The sequence below is a fragment of the Prunus avium genome, chromosome 8 (assembly GCF_965620075.1).
Source record: "Prunus avium chromosome 8, drPruAviu1.hap1.1, whole genome shotgun sequence".
Taxonomy (NCBI): Eukaryota; Viridiplantae; Streptophyta; class Magnoliopsida; order Rosales; family Rosaceae; genus Prunus; species Prunus avium.
In genome coordinates this window covers 3720956-3731467 of record NC_142291.1, presented here as the reverse complement: position 1 = coordinate 3731467, position 10512 = coordinate 3720956, and the positions used below count along the sequence as shown (strand labels likewise).

The following is a 10512-nucleotide window of genomic DNA, read 5'->3' as shown; positions in this document are numbered from 1 at the left end:
AGATGACACGTGGCGCAATTTTAGAGGGTGAAAATCTTATCTGAAATATGAGATTTGTATTTTATAATAAATATCGACACGTGGCACTCGAAAATCTGATCCTAAAATCTTATCTGAAATTTGAGATTTGTATTTTATTATAAATATCGACACGTGGCAACCGAGAATCTTATCTGAAAATTTTATATGAAAAATTCATTCGAATTATGAGATATGAATTTTATAATAAATATTGATACATGGGAACTGAAAATCTTATTTGAAAATCTTATCTAAATTAATTGCTTAGGTAAAAAAAACAAATAAAAAAACTAAAAGTGAATAGTATTTTCCCTTTGTCATGGCAATGGGTGGAAACACAACAAGCCTTTTGCAAGAGCTGCCACTGTTTACGTAAATAGTAACAGACCTTGCCTTATCCTTGCCTTTTGCCATGGCAAATGGGTGAAAGTGCTCTTACTGCCCCAAGAGGGTGGTCTAACATAAGCCTCCATTTCTTTGATGCAAATTCCAAAAATTTATTCGGGAATTTGGCCGCTCTTTCTACAATGGGAACGGGTTTGCATATGATTCTCTATCAATAATTTGCACACATATGTTGTAACTTTATGTCATATCTTGTTTTCTAAGATCCTCATCGAATACCAAAAGTGTGTAGTTCACTTGTTATTGTCGGATCCTTTTAACAACTTTAATTTATTTAATGCTTCTTTTAACTTGCATTATTTTACTTTTGCTGTCTTAATTTCTTCAAAATTTTTCGTAACTGTGCAATTTTTGGCTGGTATACGTGTTACTTTGTTCGTTGATTAAGTGCATGCTAAAAATGAAGAATAACAAAAGCAAGGTATATCAAATATTGCTATAGATTGTGAGGGCCCGCGGCTATAAAATAAAGCAATGACTGAGTCGGAAAATATAGAGATGGAGGAGATAGATGAGGTTGAAAGAGGGGGAAAGGCACGGAGTCGAATGAAAGGGCCATATCAATGGCCATGCACGCACGACCATTGTGAAGGCCTAAAACGACAGGACATAAGCTTCGCAGAGGTGAAGCTTTGTAGTGGGAATGAAAGGTTGATATCAATGGGCCATCTACGACAACTGGAAACAACGATATAGGACAAAAGCATCGCATAGGTGAAGCTTTGTAGTGGGAGAAGAAGTGGTCGGTCGATTGTGGTCCAGAATCATCTTGAGTTTCAAACGCACCATACTATCTCGTAATAGAGAAACGCCCCTCTAATTCCAAAAGTGGGTAATTTTCAGGTGGGGAGCTGCTGATGTGTGGGTCAGGTCTGGTGGTGGTGGAGGCGGAGGTGATTGGTCGTGATACTTTTGCAGGTGTGTGTATAGCAGGGTTTCAAACGCATTGAGCTGGAATCCGATTCAAAAGGATAACTTGATCATTAAGCAAGGTATCTGATGCTATTAGCAAAAAACTAACAAAAAAAATAAAGAAAGAAAGAAAGAAAAGAAAGGAGATTGTGAGAGCGCGTGGCTATAAAAGAAAGCAATAAAGAGTCAAAGATATAGCTAGAGATAGAGGAGATGGATGAGGTTGAAAGAGCGGGAAAAGCACGGAAACACACGCAAGGGCCATATCAATGGGCCATGCAAGAGAACTGGGAACGCCTAAAACAACACTACAGAGATAATCCGAGAGAACTTCTTGATCCATTGACGACGAACAACGACACTGCACTTAACCTCGTAGCCTTCGCCGGACGCAAGGACGTGCTGGAGTTTTTGATTTCACTGATAAAAGAAGCTCCGCAGTTGTACCGTGCGCTGAGAATGGAGAACGGCCAAGGAAACACCACTCTGCATGAGGTGGCTGCGTCCGGAAACCTGGACGCAGCCATGCTCTTGGTGAGCCAGGATAAGAGAGTTAGGGCTGAGCTTGACAGACTTGATCTCGACCGAAACGGTAAGCATGATGAAGCTTGCTATAGACCTATGGTGGAGATTCGGAACCAGATGGGAGAGACACCACTCTACAGGGCTGCGGCTTTCGGCCACACGAAGTTGGTCAAATATTTGGTTTCCCAAGTGGAGGATATAGAGCCGCACCTCCTCCAAATTCATAAACAATCCATTCTTTATATCGCAGTCATTGGCCAGCACTTTGGTCTCTCTCTCTCTCTCTTCAAATTTGAAAATTGCATAAGTAAACATTTAATATATTATTATTATTATTATTATTATTATGGTTTTTTTTATTGTCTGAACTTATTAACATGGCTTTCCTTCAATGCAGAGACTGCTCTTTGGTTACAAAAAAAGTACCCATTTCTTGCAGAAAGAAAGAAACGTAATGGATTCACAAGTCTTCAATTGCTAGCCCAAATGCCATCCGCTTTCCAAGGAAATTTAAGCAAAAGCTTATGGAATAAGCTCATTTATAAATGTAAGATATACTCTATCGTCATAATATTAAATATATAATAATATTATGTGTATCACATTTATTGAATACATTATTGATCACCTCTATGAATGTGAGACCTATCTATATTAGAGAATTCGTCATCAATATGGTCAGCGAATGTGGTATAATTAGCAGCATTCTTAAATATATTTCATGAACCAAACTTCATATTGTTGTAGAGCATACCATAACATATATTGAAGGTAAAAGATGGATCAATAAAAAAGAAAATATATCTTTCAATTCGCCACAAAATGGTAGGATATCAAAACTTTATAACTTTATCTCTTTTAATCCCTAAAGTGAAAAAATCCTTCAACTTTATCCTCATTTCTTACATCAACATACTTCAGAAAACTTATCCCTTTCAATTTGCCACAGAATGATGACATGTCAACACCTTATAACTTATATATATTAATCCCCACAAAATGAAAAACCCCCAACTTTACCTTCATTTCTTACTTTAACATATATACTTTCAATCTTGTAAATGATCCAATCATACGTACGTACTAAATGTAGCCTAAAAGGATTACCATGGATTGTAGTAGTGCCACCTTTATTTATGCAAGCTGTTCTGATGATTAGAATGCTGATCTTTTGTGGTCGAAAGCAGTGGTGGATTCAGGATTCAAAAGTCAAGTAGGCGAAGCTTATGCTAAAAACTCGACGGTACGAGTGAATTTCATTAATACACATAAACATATACACCTAACTAGACATGAGTGACATACTAAGCCTTACCCTCAAATATACATCTCTATACGAAACAAAGTTTTCATATGTATGGGGGCTTCTCGCAACATATAAACAATAAAAATTCAAACTCTCACAAGACATACAAAAACCCAAAAAAAAATCATATTATCTGTTCATTACAATCATAATTGTCCTCGACTAGTTTTCGTATTTTGAAATTATAAAATAAAATTAAAAATCACCAACACAAGTGCACAAGTTCACAATTGCAACAAAGGGACATACAATTACATACTAAGCAAGAAAATTTATAAGGAATAGACAAGTACATACTTAGAGTTGAATAGCGATAAGCAAATATCTCTAAAAGCCCAATAAAATCAATAGAAAGAAGAAATCAAAATTTCACAAACTAAAAAAAACATAGGTAGAGAGAAAACAAGTGAAAGATTAACAAACTGTAATTAAATAAATTAAACTAATTAAATTTGATATGGAGTTTGAGAGAAAAACTCACAAGCAGTAATAAAAGTGTGATACGTGTCTGTGCCAAGAAAAGAGAAAAAAAAGGATAAATTTTTAACAATTTATGTCAAAAGGTTATGCATAATAATAATAGGTACAAACCTTGGGGGGATGTTTTTCTTCTCTTTATGTTTACATTCCCACTTGTTTAGTCTAGGAGCTACATGATTGTACTTTTTTTTCTTTTCTTTTTTTGTGGTAATTACGATGAGGTGTCCGGACCAGCTTGCACGCACCTCGACTAATCCCCACTCGCGCACATAATTGTACTTTTGAAGTGGGGTATAAATTATATATCTTAATAATAGAGTAGGCGGCAGTGTACTTCTAAAGTGGGCCCCACATGATTGTATATGGGTAATTATTTATTTGGGAAAAATTGGAGTAGGTGGTAGCCTACTCTGCCCTTGGCGTAGGACCGCCCCTGGTCGAAAGAATGCTGATCTTTTGTGATCGAAAGAATGCTGATCTTTGTCCTCCCCTTATTATGCATTCAGGCATTTCTAACGGTGATGATACTATTGATTGGGTCGCACCAAAAAATCAAAACGATGACTTGGAGAGCAGGATCAATCAGCCTTGGCAATCTAGTTGTTCAAAGAAGATTAAGAGTAATTGATCAAACCTTCAAAAATGGGCCATATATATATTCGTGTGCCATTTTTTAGATTCCTCAAATAATTTTATTAAGAAACATCTTTTGAGTCTACGAAGAATTTTATTTTAAGGATTTGAACCGTCTAATTTTCAAGTTTTCATTCATAGATATACTTGCAAAAAAAAAAAAAAAAGTGAAAATTGAAAACCATTAAGATATCTAGTTGTGACCACCCAAAAAATATAAACACGGTGTTTCAAGAAAACATTAAAAGAACAACCATTTTATTGAATGGTCAAATGGATTCAGAATCAAGTAGTGATTATATTCAGAGATGATCTTTGAAGCAATACCTAAAAAATAGATGATTTAGATCAGTGCAATACAATGCAAAATAAGCCCTACAAGTTTATTTGAGGGATCCCTCAACTGAAGTGCTCTATAAGCTTATTTAAAGAAACACCCTTGTAGGGCTTACCATGCATTGTATTTTCAGTGATTCAAACCGTCTAGTTTTTAGATATTTTCTCAAAGATTATCTCTGCAAAGAATCACTTGAATCCAAAACTATTTGACCACTCAATTAGATTGTTGTTATTATAGTCTTTTCTTGAAGCACCGTGTTCATATATTTTGTTGGTCCCAATTAGGTGCCTTAATGATTTTCAATTTTCCTGAGTTTTTGCAAAGATGACCTATGTTAGAAGACTTAAAAAATAGACAGTTTGGATCATTGAAAAAAATTTGTATGAGACCCTAAAGGTGTCTCTCAAATACTATGTGAGGGATCCCCTTAAATAACCTTGTCTAAGTGAACATAGTGGGGTCCATTAAAAATTTTACCTCAACGATCCAAGCAATTTATTTTCTAGTTCTTCATTCAAAGATTATCTTTACAAAAAATTAGACAAATTGAAAATAATTAAGATATGTTGTGACCATAAAAAAGGATGAGCAATTTATAATTATTATTATCAACAAACTCCTTTTGTGCACACCAATGTTCATGCCCATAAATCTTTTTTTTTTTATAAAAACTAGTGATGTGAGAAATTCTTCAATGTGATGGTCATATTGCGACTTAGTATTACCAATCTACTCATTTCATAACACATATATCAATTTATTAATATTATACCTAGGACATCTTTTTGTTTTTTTTTTTGAAAGAAATATCTAGGACATTTCCCTTCATCAATATAATATCTCTCATGAATATGCATGATCATATATAACTGGTAGGATGGCCACGAATGCGTATGAAGTCCGAGGAAATGCAAAAGCAAAAAGCGCTGCTGGAACTCACTCATCTGCTGGTGGAAAAGGACTATTCATGGGTGGAAAATAAAAAAAGGAACGACGTGCCAATTTTAACGGTGCCGTCACAGGAAGAAAATGTTATTTCCGGTGACGATGAGGGGGAAGAAGAAGAGACCAAATCTATTCATCATAATGATACCCCATTGTTTATAGCAACCAGCAAATCTATTCATCATAATGATACCCCATTGTTTATAGCAACCAGCACAGGAATATCACAAATTGTGGAAAAGATGCTTGAACTACACCCTCAATCAGTTGAGGCACACGATGTGGATAATCAACAAAACATTCTGCACATGGCCATTAAGCATCGTCGGCTGGAGATCTTCAAGCTTGTGAAAAAGAGCAAATCAGTAACGTCAAGAATGGCTATGAAGATTGACCGTGATGGCAACACCCTATTGCATCAAGCTGCCTATATGGAATATTACTCTACAAACACTCAACGAGTAGGTGGTCCAGCATTACAATTGCAACAAGAATTGCGTTGGATGGTGGTGAGTTATATGCCTTAATTTTACTATATTAGTTTAATTTTAATATTACATTTCCAACATTAAAAAAAAATGTTTCCATTTGAGGCCAGCGTGTGCAAAAGATTATGCCACGTCATTACACCATGCACTGCAACCGTAAGGGTATGAAAGCGGAGGAGCTCTTCAATAGTGAGCATGCAAAGCTTCTTCAGTTGGCACAAGAATGGATGAAAGGGACTGCTCAGTCATGCTCGACCGTGGCGGCTCTGGTGACCACCGTGGTCTATGCAGCCGCGTTCACGGCTCCCGGGGGTTATGATTCTAACGGGCTTCCTCTTCTCCGGAATTCCAATTTCTTTGTCACATTCGCCATTACCGACACTGTCTCGCTTATCAGCTCATTGGCTTCTTTGGTCACGTTTCTCTCTATCCTGACGTCCCCGTTTGAGTACCAAGACTTTTACCGTTCTCTTCCGTTCCGGCTGCATTTAGGGTTCACCCTTCTGTTCTTCTCACTGGTAACCACCATGCTCACCTTCACTGCTACTATTGTGCTATTGATTCATCTCCGAAAGAAATGGACAACGTCCCTCATTTACGTGGTTGCATTTCTTCCTGTCCCTGTACTTGGGCTCATGCAGCTTCCTTTGTATAACGGATTTTCCCAAGGTTTGAAATACATTTTTAAGAAAATTAGAAAGATTAAATTTTCAATTTGCCCTGCAAGAGGAAGCTGATATGTATTCTTGGTTTGAGCAAGGCCTATTATTGAGTGATTATGTGTGAGCTACAGGTTGCAGCTTAAAAGGTCAATATAGCTCTGAGTTGGAGTTCTCTCTTCTTCTTCCTCTGCGTTTTCCCCTCCTTTTATGAATTGTTCAGAAGAACTTTACAGGCTTAAATACAGTGTATGCCAAACAGTCTGTATGATGTTTTTATATGCAAAAAAAATAAAATATTATTTTAGATAAGATGTTAATTATTTTTGCCTTCTGTGCTTTCTCCATTATATAATTGTAGTTGTAAGTGGGAACAAGTAGAAGTTCACTAATTTATACTGAACTGCTTGCATAAAAACATTATGTATTTAAGATTTTCACTGTAAAATAAGTTTCTAACTCTGCGGAAAACTTAAGGAAAACAAAAAGCATTAAATTCTTTAAAATTTTACAAATTAAAAGCTTGAAAAGAAAATCAACCGAAGGGAGGCCGCTGATGGCAGGCAAAGGAATATAAACATTAGGGTAATGTTAGGCTTACCACATTTTTCATACCACATTCATACCACCTCTCTAATAGAGGTGGAGCCCACCAATACAATGGGGCCCACCTCTATTAGAGAGGTGGTATGAATGTGGTATGAAAAATGTGGTAAGCCTAGCATTTTCCTAAACATTATGTATTTAAGATACAATTTATACCAATATTGATACATCAATAAGTCAATGTATACTTTATACTAAAATCTCATAAAATTGTGTTTGATTATTTAAGTTGTAAGGAATATAAACCGCCAAAAATATCATTGAAAACATTAGTATTTCAAAAGTCCATTTTTCATACTTAGTCAGATTTTGATAAAAAAACAATTTTTCAACTATGATATGTAGTTTTTTTTTTTGTTTTTTTTTTGGGAGAAACTGATCATATAACATTGCATTAAGAGATAAGCATAACATCTTTAGTGAGAATGGGAGACAACCATTCAGGTCCATCTTCCATCCAAACTATAAGGTCCGAAATAGAAAGTGCAAAACGTGCGAGGCTATGAGCCACACTGACAGGACCCGCCCCGGATTTCCTCGGAACTCGGGACGGATCCCGTCTAAAAATCTGACATCCTACAGATGCCGGGCCCACTTACTAAAAACTGAGACTTTCTACCAAAATTTTGGCAGAGTCTCCCCTGTAAACAAGACAAAACCCAAATTTCAAACCTGTCGAAAACACAAATATTTACCACCCAACAGCTAGCATGCATTACACAAAGTATAGTGTTACAGACCATGGCCTCCGGCCTCAAAAATCACATCCTAACAGGGCAATAATAGAGCATCTAACAGAATTCAAAAATTTACAAGTAGGAAGGAAGTTTAACGAATTTACATAGCACAGAGGCTCAGAGAAGGCTCAAGTACTGAAGCTGGTGATGACAGGAACACAAAACACGGCACTGCGGCTCGTTCCAGTCAACTACTGGCTGTGGGGCGCAAAACAGAAAATTGTGAGTGGACAAAACAAAATTTAGTTCAATTTAAACCAAAGTAATATAACCCCACTGTTAGAAAACCATGCATGAAACCAATGCATTAAATCCATCATGTTCATATATACATATATATATATATATATATATAGTTTGCTCAAACCCGAGCTAAATCCGAAATCTAGTGAAACTATGAACCCATCCAAACCTTTCCTTACAAATCTCAAAACAAACTCTCGAAACATGTGCCCACCAGCACGACGAGCGGGGAAGTATCCTCGCTCAAAAACAAGAACAAATGCATAGCTATATATATAACATAAGAGATATAATATAAGTATATGACACACCTAATTGTACCAGGAAAACAATCCAACAGGGGATTGTTGACTAGCTTACACTTATCCGGCCTTAAACATCCATGTGGCTAGGGATGAGTTGTCCAACTGGGGGACTGATACTCTAACCCAGCACGTACGAACGAAGAATCAAGACCCGTACGCCTGGAACCGTCCTACGCGCGCAGACTACCCAATTAAGGGTCTACAGCGACACCCCGTTAAGGAATGCCCCGGGTTCCGACATTTACAAGTATCCCACATTTCCATTTCCATAATCCATTTACAAATCAAGGGGGAGGTACACGGGGTAGTGCTTATAGCACTTCAAACCGACAATCTATACTCACATCTTTCCACATCTCATAATAACAACCCCGTACTTCCCACTCACAACCCAACAAGATAGGTAGTAATTTCTCAAATATCATTTGTATATACTCAAGATACTTAAAATGTCAAAACCCAGAAATATCTCAAATACTTTACGAAAATAATAGTTTCACAATAAAGTACAAGTGACTTGCAATAAATCCTTAAATTCTTATGCATGCAAATTCCAAGATAAAACCATGCTATTTATTTGAAAACAAAGTCCACTCACAAGTAATCCCAAGCTGCGTGACCCCGAGAGGGTCCTGCCTGCTCTGAAGGCGGAGTCGGATTACCTATTTCAGAATACGAACACGATATTAAAATCCAACTCTTCCAAAAATGAGACTTTAAAGTAAAATCCTAATTTCCCGGGTTTCCCTTAAGTACGAGGAACGAGACGTCCCTAAGGTCCAACTAAGGGTTTTAAGCGCTGGAAAAGTCTCGGAAGACACTTGGTCAACCGGACGGTCAAAACTTCAAATTGATGATTCGGAACATCCGGGGAACCGATTCACGATCCGTGAATTCCTATACGATCCTAGTAATACCAGGAACAACATATGTGAAATTGGGTTTGATCCAAAGGTCCAAACACATCAAACCCGAAAATCACAGAATATGTCTAATTCGTTCGAGGTCCAAACGATATCTAAATTGAGATCCGTAAACTCCTACGCGCTCGTGACAACGTAAGGATCATTCTAGGACAAAATGTGACCTCTGCCGGACTGCCCACGCGCCGCCCCGTGTGCTGCCGCGCGTCGGTGGCTTGATCACTGTTCAGGTGAACGGAAAAACTTAGAATCTTGGCACCAAACTCCTAAACTAGGTAAAACACCTAATTTGGAGTCACTTTTGTTCTTGGGCACTAGCCAAAAAGTGGCCGGAAGTGGCCGGAAATTCAAATTGAAAATTGGCAAATTCTAGGGTTCGAATTCGAGTTGCTAAACTTAGAAATCAGCCGAAACCTACCCAACAGCCAGCTAGAGCACGAAGAGTAGATGAGAAACCATACCTCACTCATCGGAATCGGTGGCCGGACGGCGGAGAACGAGCTGTTGAAAAATCGCGACAGTTCCGGCGACTTTTCTCCAGTTTCCAGCGATCCTCGTGGCTGTCGGCGTCGGGGAAGGGACGGAATGGAGAGAGCATGAGACGACGGTTCTAACGTGACCGGTCTTGTCGTCGGAGGTGGCCGGATGTAGCGGCGGCTGGCCAAGTCCGATTTTTATACAAAATAATTTTGAAATAATTTCAATTAGGTCCTCAACGATTTTTCGATCGTATCTTCTTCGTTTCAAGTCCGATTCGAGCCTACCGTGTGTTTACGGACTCGGCTCAGTACAACCTTCCTAAAAATATCACCGGTTGCTCCAAACTCTCTTCGGATAAAAATTGACCTTTTTGCCCCCACTTCAAGGGCAAAATTGGAAATTCCATTTTTAAATTAAATTAATTAGTGAATAGTCTTATTTTTGGGTCGGGATGTTACAATCTACCCCCCTTAAAGAATTTCGTCCTCGAAATTTACATACCTG

General features: G+C 37.7%; 1 pseudogene across 1 annotated transcript; it reads left to right on the top strand.

Moving 5' to 3' along the window:
* Positions 1-900: 900 nt before the first annotated feature.
* On the top strand, positions 901-6937 carry LOC110763853 (uncharacterized; annotated as a pseudogene). Its single transcript, XR_015826349.1, has 6 exons — positions 901-1050; positions 1495-2131; positions 2261-2410; positions 4156-4269; positions 5490-6076; positions 6166-6937. The product of XR_015826349.1 is annotated as an uncharacterized LOC110763853 (transcript).
* Positions 6938-10512: the final 3575 nt, after the last annotated feature.